At 42.2% G+C, this 20,496-nt stretch overlaps 1 protein-coding gene across 4 annotated transcripts in view; it reads right to left on the minus strand.

The window, feature by feature from the left end:
* LOC131082200 (fatty acyl-CoA reductase 1-like) overlaps window positions 1-20,255 on the minus strand; it is a 127,430-nt gene extending 107,175 nt beyond the window's left edge. The window contains exon 1 of one of the 4 annotated variants that reach the window (XM_058021866.1): window positions 20,031-20,255. The gene's annotated coding sequence lies outside the window, so the exon portion shown is untranslated. Of the gene's footprint in view, window positions 1-18,972; window positions 19,041-19,577; window positions 19,699-20,022 lie in introns of those variants that run through there. The other 3 variants (XM_058021867.1, XM_058021868.1, XM_058021865.1) reach the window with 3 other exon arrangements.
* Window positions 20,256-20,496: the final 241 nt, after the last annotated feature.

Genomic DNA, 20,496 nt, shown 5'->3' on the forward strand with positions numbered 1-20,496 from the left:
ACACTCATTGGATTGTTGTTGTTGTTATGCATGCCACATTTCCTTTCCCTTCCTGCTGATGAACACCTATCTGCTTTCACTTAGAGGAAACTTGTCAGACAGCAAAATTAAGATGTTCAAAATATTTAATTTCATTTGGCCTCTGGCAAATAGTCAAAAGAAAGATCACAACACTACATGCCCATCCAAATTTGCAACTAAAAACCACTACATTCTATGATACTTTTAATGAAAATTAAAATGCAAGTGAATTGTTTGGTAAATCAAAATGCAACATACTAAATGTGGAAGTCCTTGCAACAGAGACAAATATTCCCTACTCAAGAGAACAAAAATCAACAAAACAAACTGCTTAGGAGATGCTTATGTATAGGACTGCTAGATCCTAATTTAAAGTTCACCATGACTGCATTGAGACATAATTCCAGGAGCTCTAACATTAACTAAGATTAAATCACCAGCAGCTAAATGGTGCTTATTAGATAATAAAACTGCACAATGCAGTTGTGGGGAGAAACTTGTTTTATTTCCCTCTCCATCTTCAGCAATATCAAAAGACAAGCTCAAAATTAAAACCAAGGAAAACAAGGGGCTGTAAGATGACTGATAAATTAAAATTCTTGCTTATGCATGAACCAGTTGGTTCTCTTGTCACCCCTTTTTACTTCTAAAATACAAGTACCCGAAGTCTAGGGAGCAAAAAAGCACTTGACTGCATATCACCAAAATTTGGTATTCTGGTAAAAGCTTTGAACAGACAACCATGGACACAAAGCACACTGTGCCCAAACAAAACAGGGTACTTAAATGTTCCTCAACCAAACAAACCAGAAAGATCAAACTGAAAACTATAGAGTTCAGTCAGACCTTGTCACGATTTTTTTTGGGTGAGCTGTGACTGTATTTTGCATCGAGAAGAACAGAGAAGATTAAAACTGTTACATTTTCTGGCAAGTTTTGTACCCATAGCACAACAAATTTTGCAGTAAGTAAACCCCTATGTGATTTTAGTGGCTTCTTCCTTCAACTAAGTAAAAGAAACACTGCTCTGCTCATAAGCAAATTTAACTGACATCTTATGTATGGAGAAAGATGAATCTAGAAGAACCAGCAGACATCATCCAACACATCATATATTGGTTTTAGCTGTAGCTAAAATCTTTTACAGACCATGCCCATATTACAGTACTACCATTCTTAACAATACCAGAACAATACTTGCAGCAATATTTTTGAACAGCCAGCTCCTGGACTCCCTGATAACATGTGAATTTTGCTCTTCTAGCCTTAATTACTGCAGTGAGAAGACTAAGGCTCAGGAATGCAAATTTGCTCATTTGTCCAATTATTTTCTTATTCAGTGTTTTCTCATGGTTTTTGAGGACCTGATTTATGTTTCCTGAATAGCCAAGCTTGGTAAAACTAGTGCCATTTGAGGATAACAGAATCTAAGGAGAATCATCCCTGAAAAATAAAGTGTCTATGAGTCAGGCACAGAGGAAGGGTCCCAAGGTTACCCACTCCCAACTCATCTGCTCGGTTTATAGGCTTCATTGAACAAAACTAAATTTATAGCGTGCAAATTTAAAAAGAAAAGTGACATTTCATTGCACAGTTGTATTTACACTGCCTTTCATAAGACTTTTTAGCAAGAAAATGAAGCATTTTTAACAACTTAAAAAAACCTAAACTAATACAGTTGACAAGCCTCATACCTGAATGAAAACCATTTACTTGAGTTATTAAATAAACTTACATTTAGCATGATAATGCATTTCCATTTCAGTCTGAGCAGACATGAACTAATATCCTCTGGCATTTGGAGGACACACAAGGCAGTTTTGAGGTATTAGTAACTACCATGTAGGACAGTACTCTCCCTTTACTGAGCCTTTGAATTATTCTGACTCATAAAATCATGCTGAATGCCTTCACAATTAGGAGATTTACTAAGACAGTATAACACAGAAAACCAAAGAAAGCTCTGCCTTCAAACTCGGTCAAGCTCTGTTTCTGCAGTTTGTAGCACTTGCAGCACGCAGACTGACTTCATCCCACGGCAGGAGGCCAAAGAAATGCAGACTGCTGTTCTGGTAATGCCTTGTGGTTTGGTTTTTTGCCGTTGCTTAGCAGTTATGAAAACAAACGTCTTGACAAGGTCAGAATTCATGACAAAGAAGTGTGGCAAACAGAGCAAAACTTACATATAGAGCCCTGTCTTTTGAAGTACCAGCTAAGGCCTTAGAAAGAAAGTTGCTGTAGTTACGATACTAAGGTTATAAATAATATATTGTCTAGTACAAAATCAGAACAAACCTTGACACTTTTTTGTTCCCCTAAGTTATCCCACACTGAAGCACAAAAAAAGATTTCTGCTGGTTACCAAGTTCTCCGCAATTCTAGTTTAGTTAAACACCTTTTTTAACCATGAAAAAAGTAAATAAAAAGTCTTCAGTGCAAATCACTCATTCTGCTGGAATTCCATTGCAAATCAAATCAATATTAATAATAATAATAATAATCATCATCATCATAATCTAAAAACAACACCAAAATATTAAATTACACCATCCAAGTTATTCCAGCAGGAACACAAAAGACAGACTCTGCACTAGCACAGTGGAAAGAAGTGATAGATCAAGGTTTTGAGGGCACATGTTGAACTTTCAGGTCATGAAGAAAGTGAGCATTCCATACCCAATATGTTACAGGTAGGTTTGGCTGGGACGCAAAACCTGGCTTGCAGCACAGTCCCACATAACACTGCCTCTCCAACTCTACCAATTACTATCAGCAGTAGCCTGGAGCCAGAGAGAAATCATCCACAAAGACAGAATTTTAGAGAAGAGAAGCCAATTAACTGAGTCTTACACGTGAAGCAGGAGACTCAACAAGCCTGTGTCAGAAGTGGCTCACAACCTTTGGGACCCATATTCACACATAAAAAGTTCTACCTACAAATGTCATGTTATATTTTGTAATCTCATGCCAGTGTTCATATAAAATTTCCATTAGGAACAGCATTCCAAAATCAGAACAGACTGTATGCTTGTCCTATGTATAAAGTTCATGCTGGCTCTTGGGTTAAGTAGTTTGCAACCAGCTTAACTACAAGATTTAGAGGCACTGGTGTGTTTCTAATAACTCTCAGGTGGCCACACGGTGATGACACCAGTCACACATCAACAGCTTTGTTTTAAACATGTTTGGGTTCAAAAAAATCATCTGTGCAATGTGACAATAAAGCTTTAGCCATATGCTTCACTCCTCCTCTCCAGTGACACAAGTGATTTTACCTCTACCCTACATGTTTTTTATGGTGCAACAACGTCTTCATTCCTTTTGGCTTAGGGCACCAAGCACCCAAAGAGAGGTATTAGCAGGGCTCTTCTGCAGGGGCAATTTCAGGAGAGGGGCAACTAAGTTACAACCTGAGGTAGAGATGAGCCTGCTCTCAGAACTCCCTGAAAAATAAAGAGAAATGGTGGAATGATGTTAACACCATGACTTTGGTACAAGGGGCCCAAAACCATTTCTCACCTATTCTATGGAAACAAAGGCCCTTCAATAAACTGTATTTATATCACACCTCAAGAGCCTTGAATCTCTCAAATAAAATCCAGTCTAAAGTCTAAGCACAAAGTGGAATTTAAAATTAACAAGCCACTTACTATACATGACAAACAGAACCAAGAATCCCAGGTAACACTACAATTTATTTCAAAGCTATGAGACTGCAAACTCAGCTCAGAATTCCCAGCAGGGCTGCTCAAAGAACAAAGAGCAGATCATATCCAAGAAACTAAAACTGATTTATGCTTTTGATTTCATAACAATGACCCCTCAGCTTCTTGAGCAAAATGCAATTACACATGTGATTGCACTTTTACCTTAGCTACAGTCACTCTGTAGTTCTTAAGTTCATTTCATAAATGCTCTTGCATAATCTATGGGGTTTAACCAGAATCAGGTTTGTATATTCTAATCCCTGTGTGCTTGTGGGTTTATGCAAGTAGCTCAACAATGAGATTTGCTGGCCGCAGTCACAGTTCACTTTCAGCAAGGACACCCAAGAAGACAGGTACTGACCTTCCCATCCTGTCTTCTCAGATACCCTTTGAGCATACCCTTAATTCTGACTCATGCTCCTGCTTCTGGACTGAAAACAAAAATGAATATGCACATATTCCTAATACATGAATAATGTAACTTACACAATAAATGTTTGCCAGAACATTTTCTCTTTGAAATGTATTTTCAAGATATTCCACATGTAAATTTCCCTTTTTTTGTATATCTCCTCTGAAATCTCTACTAGGTCATAATTAACCTCCCCAATATATCCAGCAGAGGCAGAGACATTCCTAACAAGAACCTTTCCAGTAAAATAACCACAGTGAACACTGATGCTTAAATTAAGCTACAACAATTAAACATATTAAAATAAACACAAAAAATAAGCACAATAAACATATTAAATCTAGAAACTGAAAAACTGTGTTCACATCCAAAAACAACTTACTGAAAATCTGAATTCTTAAAAATAAAATTATTTTGTTGAAATGAAAATTGAGGCTTGGTAGGGGATGAATAGGAAAAGCAATTATTTATTTCATTTGACATTAGCAGTTCATTGCTAAATACTAGATATCATTTACTACATATAAGATCAATGGCAACTTTTGTAATTACAGTCATGGCTTGGAGGGATAGAGGGAAATGTTGCTATAGCAATATCAACCATAAGAAGAAAATCCACATCTACTCAGAGCATCATTTCTACATTGCATTGTTTTTATAGCAAAGCCCTTCAGCACAGAAGAGTGCAGTAAATCAAGAGTAATACCAATTTTCATTACATAGACATAGTCTGGGCAAGCATTTCACAGAAATATCCTGAATAAGGAAATGATGACCACACATCAACTAAGACTACGTTCAGTTTAGTACTTTCATTCAGTGTGTGTCAATTAAAGTCAAGATTTTAAATCCAGGCTTTTCTAAGCCAACTTCTCATAAGTTGATTCAGAAAACAAAATATTTAGGGGTTGGCTGGATGCTTTCCCCCTGTTCTCTACATAATTCCAAGCAGCCTAAATGTGAACCAATCCTCCTTAAACTGGCTTGACCTAGGTCTGCAGGGTTTCTTGGCTCAGGCAGCAAGAGAAAGAAAAAAAAACTGGTTTGGAACTGTAATCAGCCCTGAAGTGAATACAGGCACATTTGCATGCTCCTACCCCTGATGCAGCTGGAATCAGTGTTTATCTGAGAGTCAGATAAAACATGAAGGATGACCAACATACCATTGCAACACCTTTTCCTGGCCAGCCTCAAGGGAGGGAATTCCCACCCACGGGTTTCTGGCAATAGGACTTGGCCTGTGGGTTTGGGGAATCAGGGCTTTGGATGTTTCTTTCTAGCTTGTCAAAGGTTGACCCCATTCCGTCTGTCTTCTGCTCCTACCCTGAATTACTGATAAAATCATGTTCCCAATTATCCTGGCTTTTAACTGACTACTTTTTCACCTTTCCATGAGCTGGCCTCTTCAATTAAATCTTGCAGCATTCGCAATCAATCACAGTCAGATTTAAAACAAGGATCAACTCAACTGAAAACAATCATCAACACCCATTTGTGAAAACAGATCTATTATGATTCTGACAGCTGATTTTCTCATATCTCTTTCTCTCTTACTTTTGATAAATTAAGTTTCAAAAACAGATTTCTATACATTTCTACAGTTTCTAGAACACCTACAAAGAGAGAAGCAATAACTACAGCACACATAATGTTCAATAAGTAATTCAAATTAAATAATTCTGATGAAATATAAATTACCTGGCTTCTAATGGTCATGTGAACATTGGGTGTTTATTCCCAACGTGTGTCAAAAGAGCACAAAATTTGAAAATGGCTAGGCAATATAAACATACATTTCACACAGAGCTAAGGACTCCTAGTACATGGATATATTTCAAGCTGACAGTAAGGAGGAAATCTTTATAGAAGGACTTCCACTGTCCACCATTTCAAATTCACCCTCGTGGACACAGGAATGTCACAGCTGTACAAAATTCTTCTTCTGTATTGCTCATCCCTGATGTCCTGGGCACAATCACAGAAAAACACAAAAAACCCCAGTGCAATTCTTTGCAGATCAGCAGTTCGATTCTCCACTTGGAGAAGGACTCTCATCAGTACTAGATGAGGTCTGCCACAGCCTGGTCCAGCTGAGTCTCAAAAACACCCAAGGAAAGACTCCACCACCTCTCTGGGTGGCAAGTTAAAACTCTTGTGCTACTCAGTGGTGAAAAACGTTTTCGTAATGATCAGTCTGAATTCTGAACTTCTCTTAATGGTCAGCCTGAGCTGCAATTTGTGACAGCTGTTCCTTGTTTTAACGATCTGCCCCAAACAAGAGTTCATTTCCATAGTAATTAGAACTTACCTTTAAGAAGCTACAGGCTTCTATAAGATGGCCTCTTCTTTTGGGCAAAGTGAAACAGCCCAAGGACCCTAATCTCTCCTCATTACCTATGGTTCCCATGGTTCAGAATCACCTTGGTAATCCTCTCTCCATTTCTAAACATCATGCTTTGCATTTGAGGAACCTCGGAACTGACTGAAGAACCAGAGTACTCAGCAATGCTGACAAGGACAATTACTTCCCCAGATCTACTGGTCACGGAGACCACCATGCTGTCTGCCTTATTTGCAATGAAAATGCACCACTAGTTCATTTCCGACTTGGTGGCAATCATTACATCCCATAGCATTCCCACAAATGTTCTCTTCAGCCAGCTGCCCCCCAGGCTACGTTGCTGCAAGGAGTTGATCTGCACTTCAAGAGCTTTCTGTTAGCCAAATCTTAGGCTTCCTAAGATCCAGCTGAATTGTTTTCCTACCACTTCATGCACTAAACTCTCTCTCATACCAATTTAATGTGATCTGTAACTTTTCTCTGGGTGCATTCCACCCCACCATCTAAGTAATTAACAGAGAGGTGACATAACTGGCCCAATCCCTCACTGGCCACTTATTATTTGCCTTCAGTGAGACACTGAGCCATGGAAGACTACACTTTGAACTCCAATATACACACAATTTTCAATTAATCTAACAATCCATATACTTCCTCAGTGAGAGATGGTAACAAAAACTGGAGCCAGAGAGTCACAGGATGGTTTGGGTTGGAAGGCCCTAAAGACCAGCCAGTTCCCACTCTCCTGCCATGTGTAGAGATACCTTCCACTAGACCAGGTTGCTAAAAGTTCCATCCCTGGACTGGGCATTCACAACTTCTCTGGGCAACCTGTGCCAGTGACTCACCATCCTCACAGCAAAAAATTTACCCACCAATATGCCCACATCTACATATTTGGTCATTTATTCACAAAAGGCATTCAGGTTCATCAAATACTTCTTGCCCCTGGTACTTTTGGGTCAACTACTCTTGATTATCTTCTCATTCTTCTCATATTTGAAAATAAATTCCCTGGAGACATGATATGTAACATTTCTAGGGATTGCAGAAGGCTAACTAGCCCTAAATTATCCTTCTTTCTCTCCTTAAAAAGATGGGTATAATAAATAATGCCTTTCCCTAGTTTTCAGGAACCTCTCTGATACGTTTTCATGGAGAACTGCCACTGCAGAATTGCAAATGCATCACCTATGTCTTTCAGCATCCTAGCATAAATCCCATCCAGCCTGATAGATCTGAACATAGTCAGCTTTTAAAAATAGTTCTGAGTAGTAAAATATTCTGTTTCCTATGCTGCTCTGCTTATTTAAGTTCTAGGCAAGCTTTGCTTTCGCTTTTGCTGTGTTTGGAACAAGAACGTATCATGACTCTTTGCTGGTGGGACAAATTGCAAGACAGGCCCATGCACTCAATCCCACACTGCTTGGGCTCTGAGGACACAGCATTTATCCCCACCCCACTCTTATAAAACTCGAGAGGGCTCTGCCCTCAAGCTCCATGAGCAGCTATCTACCAAAAAGTGCTTCTCACAACTAGCCAGAAGCATTTAAGAGAAGAGAACCCAAATAATCAGAGCACTAGCCTGAAAATACTGATTAAAGGAGAACAACAGAGAGCCAAGAAATACCCACAGCACAAAGAAAACTTTCAATCCAGCTACTTCCCTTCAAAGTAACTGAAGGAATGAAGAAAAAGAGTAACTCACCTTTCTGACACATGATATTAAACTTACTTAACAGGACTAAAATTACTAGATTGCATATGGATTCTGCTAGGATGTGGTTACTACAGGGGTGAGACCCACTGAGACTCTCCTTCACTGACATTAAAGAATCTCACTGCTGCCTTGACAGACCTGCCAGGCTGACTTCCTGAATGCTCAGTGCAAAAGTGCTACCTACCCTTTCCCCTGCCTTTACCAGGGACCTGCAGACTGCTGCAGACTTGTCACTACTTGTTTCTGAGTTGAGAAACAGAAGGACCCAAATGCTGTCTAATGGTAGCATTTCCAGAGGTCTTCAGACAAAGCCATCTGTGCAGATGCCAATTCTCAGTACTCAGAAGGGAAGCTGTTTCCATCATATGCAGTTTTTGAACACTACTCTCTACTCCACGTGTTTAGACAACACATACATTCTGCTACAGAACAGCAGGATGGCTCAGGCTGGAAGGGACCACAGTGGGGCAGCTGGTCTCACTTCCCTGCTCCAGCAGGGCCATCCCACAGCACAGGGCACAGGATTGTGTCCAGAGGGGTCTGGAATATCCCCAGTGAGGAGACTCCACACCCTCTCTGGACAATCTGTTCAGCCCTCCATCACTGCCCAAGACAGAAGTTCTGCCTCCTGCCCAGGTGGAACCTCCTGGCCTCAGTCCCTGCCCGTTCCTCTGGTGCCATTGCTGGGCCCTGGAGCAGAGCCTGGGCCCTGCTCAGAGCCCTCCCTGCACACAGGGACACCCAGGGCTGAGGGCCCCTCTCAGCTGGGGCTCCTCTCCAGGCTGGACAGCCCCAGCTCCCTCAGCCTTTCCCTGCCAGAGATGCTCCAGGCCCTGAATCATCTCTGCAGCCTCCACTGGCCTCAGTCCAGGAGCTCCATGTCCCTCCTGTGCTGAGGAGCCCAGGACCGGACACTGCTCTGCAGATGAGTCACACATGGTAAAGCAGAGTTAATCTCATGTTCTTTCTAACAGTGAAGTGGGAAACAAGTGCAAAAGACTGCCTTGCTCCTCTTCATTCAGCCTATGTCATGCTAGCAGACCTCTGTATCTGATGTCAAATCTACCACGTTTACCTAATTTTCACATACTTTGTACCACTTATTATCACTCGTGTGCTTTGCTATGTTCCCTTTGCTTTCCAGTACTAATGCCACACTCTCACAAAGAAAATGCACATCTCCAATGAGTGTGCGAGTAAACACTAAGTGCAAACTTAATAGGATCACTAAAATCAATGTTTTCTGGCAGAAAACATTCTCAAGAGGATAGAGACCACACTACCTGTGGTCCAGCACACCTTGTTCTTGTAGTATACAGTCCTGGTGGAGAAATATTAGTAGAACTTTCATGTTTATGCTAAAACATCAGAAGGTATGTTCCCCTGCTAACAATACACCAGCTATTTATTTGCATTAAAGAAGTTATGTAATCAATGAAGAAACACTCCAAAAAACCCCAAAACTAAAAAACCTCAAAAACAACAAAAAAACCACAAACAAAAAAAACACCCACAAACAAAAAAAAGAGTTCTACAGCTGCAGGCTTACAACTTATGAATTGCAAAAAGAGAAAATTGATACATTTTATCCTAAGACTGCACTCAGATCAGAATTTGCGCTTTAAAGGAATGAAGGTAAATTTCCATAAAGTATGAAAAATGTGGCATTTTAACAAGCTAAGGCAATGAAATATGACCTTTTCATCATGGAATTAATTATCCTTACTGTATTTTCCCAGCCTTCATCTTCCTGAACTTTCAAATCAATTATCAAATAGATTCAATACCTCTATTAGTGCAAGTGGAACTTTCTTGTTTGCTAAGATTTTTGCACAGTACTGTAAAGAGTAAAAACCCATCTACTTATGGGACACTCCAGTGAGAATCTGTAAATGATTTAAAAGAAGCTGCTGCTAGCAATTACAAGCACTTTAGATAAAAAGCATCTTTGACAGGATATTTTGGGCACTACAATTTGCATGGAAAGAACATAAGGTTGCACATAGCAGGTAGGATTTTTGAAGTCTAAAAGACAGAAAAAAAAAATAAGAGCAAGGAAGTGTCTATTTTATTTTATAAATGAGTCAGTAGTACTAGGTGATATTTTTACAGAGCTGCATGGAGCAAAGCACCAAATGCTGCCAATGCTACTCTAGAGTGATAATATAGTCAACACACTGAAAATTATATGTTTAGAGTAAAAATTCATATGAGGAGTTGCATACATTTCACAAAACCAAATGCTACTGTCTTAATTAATTCCAACAATCCGATGTAATAAATTTAGCTTACTCTTCTTACCCAGGAGACAAAGTACAAGTTTCCTGCTCTGTATCTAGGAACGCTATGAGACCTACTTCTAGAATTCCATTTGTTATTTAAGGGGTCACAGTCACAATCACATTAGTCACACTCAGTGTAGGTGTATGCAGAAACTAAGAGAGCTACTCTCTTTGAAAGCATCCTGTCATTTAATGAAAGACTGTGACTGTTTTAACATTTTGAACACATGAACTTCAGATCAGAAACAAGTTCCTACGAAGGGCCCCAGATCACCTCACTTCATCTCTCAGAACAAGACTTACCTAAGCTGCCAAGGAAATTAAATGTTAGTGACAAGCAGAGAAACTGGGTTTTGATAAACAAAGATTATGTCACTTCAGAAGGCAAGAACTTCCCCCCATCTTCAAGGCTGCAATCTATGGTCAGCAATGGAATCTCTGGTATTGTGTATTATTTTTTCTCTTTTTTTAATGTGCTTATCTAATTTTTAACGTTAAATACCAACAGCTAGATGTGCCAACCTACAACCTTTAAGACTGGAAGTTTAAAATCATATTGAATGTCAAGAGCAAACCAACCTGTCCTCCTGCTGACATCAGCATCCTGGGCTGGGGGAATTCTGACCTTCCAGAAATGTGACAAATGTGTTCAGTATTAATGCAACTTCAGCCTGCTGATGATTCGCCAGCAGAGGGGTGACTATTAAAACACAAATATTCATTACTTGAAAACCCATGCTGCTGTAAATGTAGCATTGACAGGCAAAAGTTTCCAAGAGGAACCTGAGAATTAATACACACATCCCCTGTGCAAGTGGAACTGATGCCTCTGTAGGCTGTGATTGACTTGCTGTCAGATGACAGTTAAGTTTTGCATATGCGGGTGGTTCAACAGCATTACTATGTTGGTAGAGTCCAGAGATCTCATCTTTAAAATATGGGTGGAGTGTCATCACATCATCTTGGAAGCACACAGTTCCACTTTCTCCCTCATCTGCTTGCTGGGAATTCTTTGTGGACAAGTTTATCAGCTGCAAGCAATGCCTTGAAAAGTCAGTTCTTGAAAAACCCGCACCCAGCCAAAGCAATAGGCTTTCCCCTTGGTGGAAAATTCAGTGCTCCCAATGGCAGAAACACAATCTCAGCTGTATATGGGCCAATACAAACATCCAGCAGAAAAAAGTGCTGGGCTGAAACACCTGAGGCCACATTTATGAAACATTCCAGTACCAGGAACTGATACTTCTCCACAAATCAGCTGATTTGGACCCCATAGCAAACAGCACAATTGCCAGATTTGAGACAGGTGGCTGTAAGGCACTGATTTTAGAGTGAATACAGACAGCTTTAGAACACGGTGGAGATGAGTGCCATTCTACTCTTAGTCAAAGAGATTAGTACCCAGCTAGCAGTCTGCCTGACACTACATAGGAATGAGGGGTCAGGAGTAGGCCAAAGCAAAGATGAAGGGATACACCTCCAGCAGGAAACGAGGCTCTGTGGTCACAGCCTGAGCTCTCTCAGCTTAGTGAAGTGGCAGCAGAATTAGGTGAAGGAACAAACCAAAATGCCTGGGAAAGGACACAGATATTAGGAAATGGGAAATGAGAAAATATTAACTGAGAAATGAATCAAGGATCCAACATTTCCTATCAAATCACTGTGTTGTTTAGGGTACCCTGAAACCTTAAATTCAAGTACAGCAGAAACCCACTGGCTGCTTTGAGGATGCACAGGCCAAGGCAATACCCACTGAACATAAATGTAAGAATAAAGAAAAATTAAAATCATAGCTAGACACTGTTATGGCAAATGTTACTGGTTATCTGCAGAACCACAAAGTTTTTCCACTGAACTGGCAGGTCTGAGTACTGCCTCTAGGTGCAAGATTCGATGGTTATTTTGCTACACACAACAGAGCATGGCATAAACACCCTCCTGGGCTCCTTGCTCTCTCATCTCTGCAAGTGCCATCAGCTTTATTTCAGATTCAAAGAAAGGCACAAAGAAATGCAGAGGGGATCACTGACATTTTGTTACATACTAGAAATGTACTGCTCTGGAGTGTCTAATGAAGATAGCAGGAATGAGGGCCCCAAGGAAGTGTCATTCAATGTCTGTAATATTTTGACCTGGGATTTCACTTCTTCCTGCAACAGGGCTTCACAGGGAAGTAGAAGCAGAATCACATCAAAGCATAATGTACATTACTGGAGAAAGGATCACAGGGGATGTAAAGAGCTAGGCTGAGAAGTTCCAGCTACTCTCACAGGAATAAAGGAAGAATCTACTGCACACACTGTACGGCTACCAGAGCTCCAAGGCTGCATAAACAGATCTTTTATCACAAAAGCAAGCAGGTTGTTTCTTTGCAGTCTGTAGGGTGGTAAGCAAAGCAGCAAGGATGCAGTTATACAAGGTGAGGGTTAACTAAGGGTATAATTCTGTCTGTCACATTCAATTTAGAAATGTGAATACATTTCGTACGAGTTTGGATGTCTTACAAATGGCCTGGAGAGCAATAGCCTTAGGCTCTTCAAAAATTTTTTGTCCAACAAAGGAGTTGAGTCCTTTACAGCAATGACATTTACTTCAACAGCCAAAGGCAATCTAGAAGCAGTCCTGAACTGTGATGCTCTCCTTGACTTAAAGCCAGAAGCAATGAATAAGCTGATGTCAGTATTTGCAATAGTTTTGCTAAGGGCTCCTTCTGGAACTAAATTTCACCCTCAAAATTGTCCTTAAAATTAGGTTGAAACAGTCATGCCATGCATTTCAGACCAACAGATACCAAAAATAAAAGAGCTCTGTGAGCATGCACTGCATCAGAAAGTGATTTAGGTCAGGGAGGCAACTCCTTTTATCTCTCTCCCTCCCCACACTCTCCCTCACAAGAGAGCACTTCTGAAACTCCTCCATTTTATACCCACAGCTCAAGCATGGGACTGGAGAAGAAACCTATCCATTTCTGTCCTTACACAGAAAGATTTTTAAAACTAATGCCCAATAACACCACATGTTAGTCAATAAGTAGAGACAAGATGGTAAAAGCATATGGTTTTGAAAGGATTTGCAGCAGACCCTGGCTCCACCATCTCAGAAGCTCCACAGGGTACTGGCAGAAGAAGTGGTTCCTTTCCTTTTCTTTCTCCAGAAAACAAGCAGCTGATCTTGCTGGTTGCCACAAAGGCAGGAAAGGACAGGCACAATTCACTCCTGCTCTTCATCCTACCTCCAAACTGCTTTTGCCTCTCCGCAGAAGCTCAGCTAAACACAAGCCGCTGCTCTAGGCCACGCAGACGGGTGCCCACCTGACAAGAGACACAAATTCACCCCCGTGTTTACTGGTCCCAGCCAGGACCAGAGTGGGCAGGGCTCCTGGGTTTGGCAGTCACTCACCACAGACCATGACCATGTTGCTTCTGACCATGCCAGATGATGGTACCTAAGAGAGCACGCTCCAGTGCTGAACCCCTGCCCACAGACCAGAGCCCTGCTTAAAGCACCAGCACCTGCTTCTGAAGGCCCTAGTGATGAAGAAGGCATCTTAGATGCTGCAGCCCCACACAGAGAAATGGTGAATGACTTCATGTCACAGAGTGATATGGCAATGGGAGCAAACCTCATGGAAGCACAGCTATTCACATTACACCTCAAAAGAGAAAAAGTGGGCAAAAAAACATTATTTCATGTGTAAATAATAGCAGTGACAGAAAAATATATTTCCACTGAGTGTCATGTGTTTGGCCAAAGCGATGTTGCTACAGGTGCAACCTTCTCCAAGTTACTCCTATTTATGCTCAGGGAACAAGAACCCGCTAAAGACAAAGAGACAGCACGAGTGTCATGGTGTCATTTTGGGCACACTGCCTCAGCTGGAGCACAGCACCAGCTCCAGTCAACTGTAACTCTCCTCTGAGCTCTCACCGCTAAACACCTTATCACACCTAAAATCATGACTCAGACTATTTCTTATTCTGCCAATGAATCATTACATGGTGCCACCTCTGGCTACTATCAAAACCGCCTGTAACCATCTCAGCCATTAACTCCAGATTACACTCATTCCAAAGAACATTTTAGAACACTGCTCTGCTCATTTTGTGAGTAAATAAAGAATCTCCCTTTTAGCATTTACTAAAGTCTAGGATAGGAACTACACTCCTGAAAGGCCTGGTACATTTCCTACACAGCATATCCATTTTTCAGATTTTCCTCAGAAAGAGGAGTTATTGGCTCAACATCAACATAAGACTTATTCTTGCTTTACATTTCTTAAAACAATACAACTGCATAGCTTTGTAAAAACCTTTTTCTTGTTGTTTATCTATCCCACTGTTTACAAAATTGCAGTCAATTAACATTTCCATTCTGAAGGAATATTCTAGAGGGCTGTAACACAATAGTGCAATTATATTCAGCAGCCCCAAAATAAGAAAAGGCCTTTTTGAACCATCTACAGCAAAATAAATCCCCCTTCTTTATAATAAATCAGGGAACCTTTCTTTCCTTCAAACAATTACGTTTATGGCTTCTTTCAGGAATGTAAAACAGAAAACAAACAAACGAACCAAAAAAAGAAGCTGTCAGTCCAGCCAATCCCAATTTTATACAGCACTGCAGAACATCACTGAAAACTGAGTCTGCTACCAAGGTAAACACAAGCCATTCAAAACTGGAATCAAAATTTTGTATTTGTTTACAGAGAGCACCCCACGGTAAAATTGCTTACCTCTGGACACAATAAAACATGGATCTGGGCTTGGACAAAGGCATGGCCAAAAGATGGCTTTAGAAATTATATTGTAAGCATCCAGGTTTGTGACCAGTCTTGCCATTGTTGAATGCATCAATCAGTCATCAAGTTTTATATTTTTTCTGTTAACCCCACAAGAGAACCACCTGCTACTCAAAGCAGATATGGAAGATGGATATTGGTACAGAGGGTTAAAAATTAATTGAAGTATGAGGAAAACCTATTATAATCATATTTTATGGGCACAGTTGCACCACAATTACATTGTGGAAGGAGAAAAATCAATTGGGAAGGAGAAAACTTGGGAGTCAAACACAACAGCATATTTTTGAGGCACAAGATACCTCTTCCTGTAAGCATGAGTGGAAGAACAGAACCCCATGCGATTTCCAGCCACTTGAGAATCCCTAAGCAGGGGTACACACAAAGAGAAACAGATTCAAGCAACTCCTGCAAAACACAGCTAATATTAGCTTAGAACAGAACACAATTATAACTGCATTACAGGTATTTTTGCCAAACCTTCAATATGCCTCATGCTTTAACAACAAATATAGTCACAGATTTGAGGGAGAAAGGGTTTCCAGTTTTTAGTAATTATCCACAGAACATTAATTACATACCTACTATTACTATTTCACTATGTAAAGATCTAGTTTGCTGTAATTTTAACACTACACGTCACTCAAAGACAGCTAAAGAAATCCTTAAAGCACTATGAAAATAAGAATTTAAAAAAATACAAAAGATATCACAGACAAAACATCTGCCTCAGTTGGCATTAAAAATGGGAAACATAGGCTTACCATTCAAAAACAGAATGGAAAAGAACTGTAATAAAAGAAAAAGCATCTGCTGTAGTCTTATCTTGAAGGACATAGTTTCCTCTTTGACTCTGGTCATCAGACCCTTGAAGGGTATGTCTAAACAAGTGACTGGAGACAGGCACGCACCTCTCCTCCCTCTCCAGACTGGCCAGATCGGAGTCAAATTAAATCCGGAGGCCACACAGAAGCATCAGTACAGCACCAAGCAAGCTCGTGATGGCGAATGTCCCCTGCTGCAAGGAGCAGCATGCTCTTCCCCCAAGTGCACAATCTCCACTGATTCCTCACAGTGTTTTTTAGTCAGGCATTGAGTCACACCCAGGAACTCATCCAACTCAAAACCAGGCCAAGAGCAACAATAAGAGCAGATCTGCATTTGGCCAGAAGTAATAGTCCCATCCCAAGCAGGAGGTCAGGAATGAGTAGCCAGAGGTAAGGCAGGCAGGCAGACCCCCTGGTCAGGCAGGAGCCCACATTTAGGGAGCAATGTTTTGGGGAGTTGCCAGCACAGCTCCACACAGGCCAGGTAAAGAGCTCCCAAACGAGGACTGCCTGTGTGAAATAGCTGCCTGAGCCATGGAAGTCAACAACTTTCGGATTATCCTTATTTCCAGACACATCTGGTGATGTCTGACTCTTACATCTGGTGATGTCTGACTCTTTCCATGACCCACTGCTAATAATTTAGATAATTTTAATCTCACTGGATAGTATTCAAACTTCCATTTCTTAAGCCTCCTTTGTGGATTCAACCCTTAGGGAAACAATGCTATAATTTTTCTTAGTGATAATGCAAAATAATTAAAGGACTACGAAAAATTATTAAAGGACAATGCTAATACTGTCCCCTGCAGCTGTTATTCCCGATATTTTCTTCCAAACATATCTTCAGAACTAGGAGCTTTCTATGTGAAATGTACTGGGGGGGGAAGCTTTTTTCCAATGACAGTCTAATTATGCAGGCTGCTCCTCTGGAGCAAGGATCTACACTCTGCCACAGGACTCAAAATCATCAGTATCCAGAAGATTTCTGAAGGCAATGACCACCTGTTTGTGTTCTCCACTGCACCTTGCAGCCAAATGACAGTTTCTGTGCCTTTGGTCAAACTGCCAACAGTCCCTGACACAATCCTTCTGCCCTGTCATCATCCATGTTTCTCTCCCTGCCAGCCCTCCCACATCTTCCCAAGTCACGCACTTCCCCAAGATTCAGGTTTGTCAGACCTGAACTGACTTTGGGGAAGCCACAAGAAGCTTATCAGTCAAAGCTGCTTCCTGTACAAAGCCACAAACCTTGTGCTTCTGTTAACAGGCCATTTCCTATTACTTTCCTAGTAGCTGATCTCTAGATATATTTTTCCCAGCTTTGGGTTCTATTTACTCAGTCTTTTCTCAAATGGTCTTCAAGATGTTTTAAAACTACATTTCCCCACCACTAATTTAAACAAGCCTTGGCAGGAATTAAACTTGAATCCTGAATTGGAAGAACTGAAGATTTGCAGCTTTGTTACAATATCAGATCCATCCTCAAACATACTCCAAATATAGCAGAAGGCTGGCCTAAATCTGCTATTCCTTCGTGTTTAATTCAGATACCTTTGAGTGAATGCATCCCCACTCCCCTCAATTTTCTCATCCCCAGTTCTCATCACCCATGTACTGAAATTTATGGTGACTTTAACTTCGAAAAACACCCCAAAACACAAAGGAATTGTTTTAAAACACTATAGTTATGCGGAAACTAGTTGTCAGAACAACACAATAGATCTAGAGGTTAAAGCACTACATTGCAACAGGCATTTTACAACTTCACTAAAGCAACTAACAATTTTTAAACTATGTAGTTCCTTCCAAGAGAAGACGAGTTCCTAACTCAGTAATAAACAGAACTTGGATTTTTCTAGTCAAGAACATTACAGCTAAGCAGGAAACTATGATGCTTTTGATACAGCAGTGCAAATCAAAATAAACTCCAGTAGCAGATCTCTGTGCCATCAGCTTCTTAACAAGTGGGGATGAAGATTCCCAGAATGTCAGCATGCACAGAAAGTTACACTCTAAACTAACAAGCCAAAACAATGTGAGCTTTGGTATTAAAAGTTTCTGATAGGCCTTGCATTTTGTTATGTTTCTGGGATCATCTAATAGTTCAACCGTACACTTGTTTTAATACAAATTCAAGTGAACCAGGATTAGAGCTGATATGGATTTTGGAACACATTTTTCTAGCCTAAAAATGACCTTCAGAGATAGCAAACTTTCAGTCTAAATAAAGATGCAAAACTAGCCTTTTGACTGAATTTATAGTGCAATATTTCTGGATTAACTCCCATTTAGTTTTACTAGTTCCCCCCCAACAAGATAATGGTCTGTCATTAGTTATTTGTTTCTCTAGCTATGCCCTTAAAAGGCTCCAAGACAAACACGAAAAAACAAATTGTTCTGAGTAACATTACTGTAAAGGACTGTATAAGAAAAGACAAGGTCACATATCTCTAGTTCCCAGAGAACCGAAGATATCCTGACAGGATCGTGTACCAAAATTTATGATGGTGGTGCCCTGCGGGAAGGGGGCAGCAGGGATATCCAGTCATTTCCCAATCAAGAGACAGAAAACATCACTAAGGCTCTGAGTAAGGCTCTTTCCTCATATGAGTAAAACTCCATCGCTATCTAACACCACACTTCTATTGAAAAAGAAAAGCCAGAAACAACGTATGGGCCTAAGAGCAGGAAAACAAAAAGGCAACCCTCCCCCAAAAATTAGATTAGATCTTTCTTTATTTTGAACCGTATGGCACTGACGATTTCTCCTCACCGGCAGCCAACCCTGCGGCGAGGTAGGGCGGGAGCCGTTCGCCACATCCTCTCCTCATTCACAGAGTCTCACCCCGGCATCAACTCACCAAGGCAGAACTGAAGCACCAGCGGGGCTGGGCCCGCCGTCGTCCCCGGGGTACCGCCCAGTGCCAGGGGCTCGACCCCGCCGCTCCCGGCTCCCCAGCCGCGGTACCTGCCCGGCACGACCCCGCCGGAGCCTCCCGGCCCCGCGGCAGCCGCTGCAGCCGGCCCGGCCCCGCCGCCTCCCGGGCATCCTCCCTCTCCAGCGTCGCCTCCTCCTCTCCCTCGCCCCCACACCATCTTCTACCTTCTTGGGTGTTCTGGGGTTTTTTTCTTTTCTTCCCTCCGCCATGCCCCAGCGGGTTGTTACATTAATTGCCGCTTTTCCGACCCCGTTTCCAATTCCTGTTTCCAAATCGCTGCCCCCCACTGTCCCTAGCACGCAGGCAACTCCCGGCAAAGAAGAGGCAGAGGAAAAGAGAAAAATCAAGCAAGCAAGCAAAAAAAAAAAAAAACAAACAAAAAAAAAAAACAACCAAAAACAAACAAAAAAAACCCCAACAAAACAAAACAAAAAAAAAAAAAAAACACAACCAAAAAACAATGAAACAAAAAAAACCCCAAAACCCCACAAAAGCAAATAAAACCCCCCCAAATAAAATTAACAAACCTCTCGTGGCACTCCGGGTGTGACAGTATGTATCCGGCCGGGGGAGGGAGGTAGCAGGAGCAGCGCCTGCCCCGCTGCGCCGAGCCGGACCGGGGGAGGATGCGCGCCCGCCCGGGGTGCGGACTGGGGCCGGCTGGCTCAGTGCCGTGGGCCCTGCAGCAGAAGCCGCCAGGCACCGCCAGGGCGGGAGAGCGGCCCCCCCCCCCGGCAGCTCGTGGCTCCGCGTCTGCCCGTGAACACCCGCCTCAGGCCGCCCCTTCCTCCACGGCCGCTGCCGGCGTCGCCCCTCAGCTGTGGGGCACAGGCGTGTTCGGCGGCCCGGCCGCTCCCCGCCGCGGCCGTGCCGCAGGGGGTGCGGACTGCCGCGCCAACCCTGCAGGAATCAGCAAGGCAGACGAGAAAAAGCTCCCTCTCTCCCTTGCCTTCTTCCTCCCGGAGGGCTCACCTCCTTACCGTGCTGCCGGGGCTCCTCCGCCGCGTCCGGGCTCGCTGGGGCCGGAGCGAGTGGCGGCGGTGGCGGCTGCTCCTCGGCGCCTCCCAGAGCCCCTTCCCCACCCTCGTCCTTCCCCGCTCCGCCTGCGCCGGCGTGAGCCGGCGGCCGGGAATGCGGGAAGCGTGGTCGGGCTGCGCTGGAGCCCCGCAGGGATCCAGGCGAGGGTGAGGGAGCCCCAAAAGCTCCTAAATCCGTGGTGAAGGGGCAGGGCGAGTGGTCCCTCGGGCGCCCTCCAAGGTTATTACACCTCCTTACCCTCTTCAGCTTACAGCAGAATTTACGGCTGCGATTAAAATGGTCAGGAAGAATGCACAGAAACAGAGTTATAAAATAGGCATATTAATTACGCAAATTGTTCTATAAGCGTTAGGGAAAAAAACGAGATTTGCAGCATACCTATTCAGCCTAGAATACCTGCTTTTAACA

This window comes from Melospiza georgiana, chromosome 4, assembly GCF_028018845.1.
Source record: "Melospiza georgiana isolate bMelGeo1 chromosome 4, bMelGeo1.pri, whole genome shotgun sequence".
NCBI lineage: Eukaryota > Metazoa > Chordata > Aves > Passeriformes > Passerellidae > Melospiza > Melospiza georgiana.